The 7,791-nt window shown below is 33.7% G+C and overlaps 1 pseudogene; it reads right to left on the reverse strand.

The window, feature by feature from the left end:
- Positions 1-87: 87 nt before the first annotated feature.
- LOC113493582 lies at positions 88-5,171 on the reverse strand (annotated as a pseudogene).
- Between the last annotated feature and the right edge of the window lie 2,620 nt (positions 5,172-7,791).

Below are 7,791 nucleotides of genomic sequence, written 5' to 3' on the forward strand. Positions count from 1 at the left end.
ATCTTTCAGTATCAAAATCCCTGAAGATTTATGAAAATATCTTTTGTATTGGATTATTGGCTACTCAAAACAAAAAACCTTTCTCTCCTCACCAAACAATATCAAAACAAACCTGTTTTCTCATATAATATCCTCAACTAAGAAAATTCACATATTTATCAAGCCTAGACTTAGGGTCCATCTTAATGTACTATAACCAAACATCCCAAATAAATTATCAACCTTATCTCAATTTACTACAGTTGATATTCACATAAAACAAAATACCATACAAAAACGTTTCAATCACCACTCTAAAAAGAGCCTTAACGTCGTAATTACAAAGTCGAAATTTACTTAACGAGTAATATAAGAAAATGAGTACAACCTGTAACAGAATAGTTTTATTTAGATAGAAGAAACCCATTCCGCTGAGGGCGATGTAATCTTTAGTTAGTTGGTCTTGGAGCCGGTCACCTGCAAAACGAAGTTCTAATTGCGGTTACGTGAAGTAAATAGATGGTGCAGCTAACGATCTCGAAGTTTTGCACGTTTGCAACATTAAGCGAGGTTTTTTTGGGTAAGTTTTATTTCTTGCTTGTTTAGGTGTTTAGGTGTCGGGCTGTTTGATTGGTCTTGACCTTTACTTCATTCGGGAAGGAATATTTCTGGTATTAGTGAAGTTGCTACATATTTGTATAAAAATATAATTATGTTTATGTATGACAATGTTAATGTAAGTATTAACATTTGACTAGGTTAAAGATTTTAAATAGAATTGTTTTTTTTTTTGTGCCAGTAAGATGCAAAATTTTTATTAACTCTGAACAATATTTAAAAAAGGCTTTATTGACAATCACAACCAAGTTTCGTGGCATGACAAGTTTACTAAACTAACCTTCTGCTTAACAAAAGCACAAATCACTTCTAGAAAAGATCAAATTGCTCAAACATTTGAATATTTACCTCAACATTATATCCATGCGTTTCATAACTATACAGATACTTGAGAGCGATACGTGAGTGTACGTTGACATCTGAGGCGGCGAGCACCACACTTCCCACTCTGACGCACAGCCAGAGCAGCGAGACGACGTAGTAGATACCCGTCAGGATGTTACTGGATGGGGCCTTGGCTGGGGGTTAAAAAGGTTCGATGTGCTCACGCAAATTTTGAACCAAATAAGAAAAAAAGAAGGTAAATGTCATGTCCTGATGGATGCGGCAGAACATAAAAAGAAAATTGGGTTGGAAAATATTGAATTTAAAGATTCGAATGATTATATTATTATTGATTTCCCATGTTATAAGACAAAAAGTCTTCCATGTTTGGACCAAGCATTATCAAATGAAAGTCTTGCGTTGGAACTACGATTTTCACCTGAAATTAAGAAGGAAGCACAGTTTTTCGACATTACCACTTGACTAAAATGGCTTGCTTCACGTAAGTCCCGAGCAGTTCATACCACATGTACATCTATCTACACTGCTTATATTCTCTGTATAGTTGGGTGCAAGGATCTAGCAAGAAGGCAACTCACGTGATAACCAAGAAGAGTTGTAAACAAATGAAGTAGAAGTTGCAGGAGCAGGAAAAGATTATAATGCCTCCTAGTGCCGAGTCCATACTGCGAACTAATGACGCTTGCTTTACATAAGCTTCCCTCAGTTTCCGCCACGTATATACTTTTACGGCCTCAACTCTCTGGAAAGAACCAAATGTAAAAAAACTGGTTGTTAGCTACTTTCAATGCAAAAAGGTTGACATTGTAGAAGCTAGAAAGTGCTAGACATACTATATTTTATCAACTATTTTCTAGAACTAGTCTGCAAAGTTCTAGTCTGTACAAGACCGCATTTTTTTATATGGTAGGATGCTTTGTTATTCGGCAATTTATGAATGAGCTATTTGTTAATATAGCAAATATTTACTATTATATTTAAGAAATCAAGTGTTTGAATGCCTCATTGTATGCAGTGTTTCAGTTCATTAATTAATAAACTACTTTCACATGTTTTTGTTTACAGCTTTATGCCTGTTACAAATCAGTAAAACCTTTTATAATTAAAGTACATTGCACTCTTACCTTATCAGACTGCATCTGTTTCTTCTCTAGCAGCATATCTTCGCTAAACACTGATTCAGCCTATGATATCTCGATGTCAATCCCATACTGATAAGCACTATCAGTTGGTCTTGGAAGTTCCATAGCAGACTGGCTATAGTACTTATTATAACAAGCGGTAAAGCAAACCATTCTGAATAGTCCTCTGAATGTTTGAATAGTTCTCATTATTTGGTTTTGCAGCTATGTCATCTTCTTCTACCTCAAATACTGCAAGAAAATTTTAATCAATAGCTCCATGGTCGTTATTTATTTTATGACCATCAGGAACATTTTAAAATAGATATAGATCTCGTTTTTTTTAATATAAAGTTAGATAAAATGAATTTAACTTAAATAGTGGGAGTGAATGACGTTATGCGTCTATGATTATATTCCGTTAAAGCAGTCAAAACCTTTGCTCAAGCTAATCACTCCATAGATCGGTTGATCTGTTGGTCTACTCGATGATTATGGACCGGACAACTGACAAAGCAAATCCCTGAAGTACTCCTTTTTGGACATTTTCGTAACCAGTCACCCTATTCAGTTAATTGGTTATTACTATATTTGGAACCAAACAATGAGACGCAATTAGGAATGAACGAACGAATTATAACGCAAAAATTTTATCAGCTCATAAATTATTAATTTCATGAAAATTGGTAGATTATAAACAAAATATGAAAATGTATTTTTAATCAACAGCTTGGCTCAAAGCTTATAATCCTCATATCAAATTGAATTAAGTACATATAATAAATTGCCGATGTATGTACGTTTCAATAGACAATTTATTACTACTATTTAATGATTATAACAACTGTGGTACCGTTGTATACATAATATTGATAACTTTGTAACTCGCCCATATCAATTGCTGTTATTGCAGAAAAATTATCCGATGTCCAAAATTAAATCGCGAAGCTCCAAATTTAGTCTCAAATATAATAATACAAAAGCTATCAGGTACGATGTTTACTTTAACCTAATAAAGAAGTGATTTCGTCACTTTTTACCGGCAATTATTGACATCCACTTCCATATGTTTGCACACCTTATGTGTGTACAATCGTCATCATTTTAACCGTGAACGCGTTATGAAAAACTTTGCCTTTGCATTTCTAATTTCAAATAAGGATACTTACGTCCCATAAATATGAATCCATGAGATACGAGAACGTATCGTTTCAGCATCAAAGGTACTGGACAGTCTACACCTATCGATGAGGCTATGCTTAAGACATGTTCCACTGCAAAAATAATATAGACATGGCAAAATAAATGAAAAACAAAACCTATTTCAGTAAGGTCTGATTTCCAAATGGTGTCAGATTTTGGAACCAAAATATCATCTCTTAACATTAATACAATTGCTGAAATAGTATAAGAATAAGAATAAGAATCATTTATTTGCCATAAGAAAAAAACTAAGTCACTAATAGACCCCTTTCAATACATTTAAACATAATTTATCGTTCATGATTGTTGAAATTTCAGTAGTATACGTAGTCAAGCGTAAGAATATATATTTTCCAAGAGTCAATTTTACAAAACCGATAAAGTGCAACTCGCATTACCAAGGGTTTCGTATAGGTTTAAGAAAAACAAATGGGCTGGCCGAAAATAAATTTAAGGGTTTTTTAATAAATATAAGTTATTTTGTCACCCAACAAAATAAAATCTTTTTTATTTTAATCATTGCTGTTGTAGCAGCAACAGAAACACCTCATCATTCGTGAGATGCAGCCTTGCGACACAGAGACATAGGGGGGATCAGCACTAACAGGATTCCAATTTTACCGTTTAGGCACAGACCCTAAAAGTCCTATACACATAAAATCACCAAGAAACTTCAAAACTTACGTAAGGAGAAGAACATCATAGTACCGGCTACACACACCATCCTTCGCTTTAACGTTTTGTCTGCTGGTATGTTGACACCCACTGATCTTTCCACTTTGGCCCATACTTGTGACAGCTTTCGCCAAGAGTAGCAAAGCTTTGAGCTAAGTATTAGAGATAAAATAGATATCGAATAGAAGATAGTTCCTGATAGGCGAGCTGTTACACTTCCTGGAAAGAAAGAAAAAGAAAGAGTTAAAGGCTAAGCTAAGCTAAAACTTAGCTTAGTTATTAGGTAACTTAAAATAAAAAAGCACCCAATATTGAAAAATACTCACTTAAATGTACAATGCAAGTCTTGGAGTGATTTCGTTTTCAATTACTTACTGTTTTTTTAGTTTTATTAGTTTTCATATGTTTATTTGAGATATTTGTAATAATTTAAACTATAAAAAGATATACGTTAAGAGAGAAATTGCTGAAACTTTTATTTTCTACTTACGATTCCCTGATATATCTCTAGCTAGACCTGCCAGAGCCTTAATGACCTTCCAAATGGCCATGACCTCGATGATGAGCAGTGATCCCAATACAACAGCAGACCATAACAAATTCATATAGCTTTTAGATCCATAAACACCAAACAGACTGGACAAGTGGAAAACCTTGCGAATGACGTATAAAAAATCCTGTCAAAAGAAAAAAAAATACCAAAGAAAATATTTTTACTGATTCTTAGAAACTAGTTCCAGTTTATGTCATGAAAACGCATCGCTAGCCATTTATTGCCTAAGTCATCAATCATCGTCATCATCAGCCCGTTGTTGTCTACTGCTGGACATAGACCTCCCAAATTGCACGCCATCGAGATCTATCTTCGGCTGATCGAAGGATGAAGAAAAATAACGAAGATTTCCCCAGGAAATTCCGTCGTAATGAACAGTATCAAAAACTGTTCAGGCTTTGATTATTGTATACCGTTATAATTACATCATTTTTTTCATTCTATCTAGATTAAAGTATCTAAAGTAAGCTTACGTCATGATTCGGCTGTTTTGGTAGCAGCAAGTTGTTCGGCCTCAGTAACTTCCTAAATTCTTTACTGTACATGTTTACAACTTTCCACTTATGTCTGTCACTCGATAGTATTTTAAAATCAATGTATTTCAATAGCCTCACGAACGAACACAATACATGTCAAAAATAATAAATTGATTGTAGATACCTTGTTTTTGCTAGGAATCCCTCCGATTGTCCAGATAAGTGTGAACTCCAACTCATATTTTATTTTTCACTTAGCATGATTGGTTTATAAATAACAGGCTATTTTTGTTATTTTTTCTGTCATGAATGTTATAAACTCTTTCAGCGTTGTTAATTTTTTTCTTCACATTTTTGATACTCAAAATCCGACGTCTTTATGAACAAATTTATTTTTTTGGATTATTTTAATTAATTTCCTTCAAATTAATTTATTTCAATCATTTTAAAAGTTTATTCAGAATTAAAACGTGAAACACATCCAATACGCTGACGAAACTATATAAAACATGACAACTTTTCACTATTATTTCAGATAGCTCAATTTATACTGGTCTTAATTATTTGCAAAAGGTAACACGCGATCCGATCGTCTGATTCAGTTATCGAAGATATAAAATCGAAGTGGTCAATAATAACTATTTAATGACTCACTGATAAATAAACACCTAGCAGTCGTCAAAAGTAAGGTCTTAAAATTAGATACCTAGCTTATTTACACCTGTTAATCCTTTTTAATAATAATACTCTTACATTTCGTTATATGATTATTATACCTAAAGGGGACGTGAAACTGGCCTAGTGTGATTTGGAGACACAGAGAGTGCGGTATTATAATAAATGCAGGCTGAAGATGAATAGATAAACCAATAATTTGGGTGACACGCACACATGTTTGTCACCCACCAGTGAAGGATGGATGAAAGGACGGAAGGACAGACGGATTGACGGCGGATCCTCAGTAATCGGATTCCGGTTTTACTCTTTGGGTAAGTAACACTAAATAACTATGAAGCAGAAACGTATTAATTGATTTGCTTATAAAATAATAATTAAAAATAAAAATGCAAACCTCTGCGGTGATCGGGTTTCCAGGTTTCCAGGCACGAAGGCGTATTACGATGAAATTTATTTAAGCATAATTGACCTTTAATGGAAATATCCGTGGATTGGAGGAAATAGCATAATAGTTTCCGATTAACTTGCATGACGCTTACAGAGTTAAGTCTTAAAATAGATACTAAGTTCGATAAAATGTATATACATTATTATACTCTTGTATCAATAAGGAGGTACGATTCGTGCTAAATTTATCAATGTATAATAATATTGATAAAATTATCGAACACATTATCTGTTAAAATTGAAACTATCCAGCTATAAGAGTTCATGAGATACAGCCTGGTATCAGACGGACGGAAAGACCGCAGTACTTTACAATAAAAACAGAAAAAAAGCTCTAACCCAGTTATATATTTACCGTCCCACCCTACTCATGTAAATAAGAGTAGATTCGTTAGTTAGTTACTAAACTGAGAAGAGCTATCGACGGAGCAAGGTCGGAAGAATGAAGTGGCAGACGTCAGAAGGCCTTGAGATTATAATTCTTAAGTGTAAGAACAGATTAACGATTCAAAAAAATTAACGATTTAAAACTTCATCTTCAGGTTCATTTAATACCGATGAAATTTCACGACAGTAAAGAATTCTCCATATCGATAAAAAAGTCTAATATAACCAAAAAGCCAGTTGTTTAATGTATTACGTTTTTTAGTATATCAACAGCAACTGAGGTACTTGTGGCTAAGTTGAATCTGCACACAAATTGATCGATCATAGGATAAGCTACGCTTGGTGCAACGGACAACAAGTTCCTCTATGTTTTGGAAGGCTCGGTAATCGTTGGTCACGGCTGTTATACATAGCATTAGTCATCTTTAGCCATTACGGGTGGTTAGAAGATAAAATGTCTGTCTACCAGTCTTACAAAGGGGTGCCGTGTTGCCTAAGAAACTGGGTAGTGGAGGTCAGATATACAGCCACTTCTTGTCAAACACTGGCAATGAAAACCGATCACAAAAACCTACCTTGCTACCCTTAGTATTTCAGCTGATAATTTTTGAACAGTCCCATACAAAGTCTTACAGGTACACTCATAGTAATTTTCATTGCATGTTAAATCTATTGGCTCATAGAGTCACGTTATTTTGTAACAACTGACCCTTACTAAGCAATAAAATGAGCTTTCGCAATTGATAACAATAAATTAGTTAACGAGAACCAGAAATAAAATTCCTTTGTACTTCGCTGGTTTATTGTCTATCAATAAAATAAATTACCGCAGTTGTGTACTTTGTATTTCATTAGGCTGATTGCAGATTTTTTTTTGTTTATCATGGTTAGGTAATATGGAACAAAAAAGCAAAGTATATTTTATTCTTCTTATAGACGAACTAGCAAACCCACAAAAACTTGTTTTGCCAGTCTAGAAAAAAAATCACTTAAGGAGATGAAAAATAGATGTTGTCCGATTCTCAGCTCTACCCAGTATGCACAAGAAAATTCATGAAAATTGGTCGAGCCGTTTCTTTTCGAGAATTTCATATATAAGGCCTTCCCTAAATTCACTGTATTGTTTATTCAGAAGCTTATATATCTAGTTCAATTTAGTATTTTTTTTACTATATGAAAATAAACGTGATAAGTATTAATTTAAAAAGAAAAAATAATGGAGAAAAATATATGAGCATCAAAATACCGTCGTCCACAGTTTTCACTGCAGATAACGAATATTTCGATATTTATTTCAATTTCAAAAGAA

The sequence above is a fragment of the Trichoplusia ni genome, chromosome 4 (genome assembly GCF_003590095.1).
Source record: "Trichoplusia ni isolate ovarian cell line Hi5 chromosome 4, tn1, whole genome shotgun sequence".
Taxonomy (NCBI): Eukaryota; Metazoa; Arthropoda; class Insecta; order Lepidoptera; family Noctuidae; genus Trichoplusia; species Trichoplusia ni.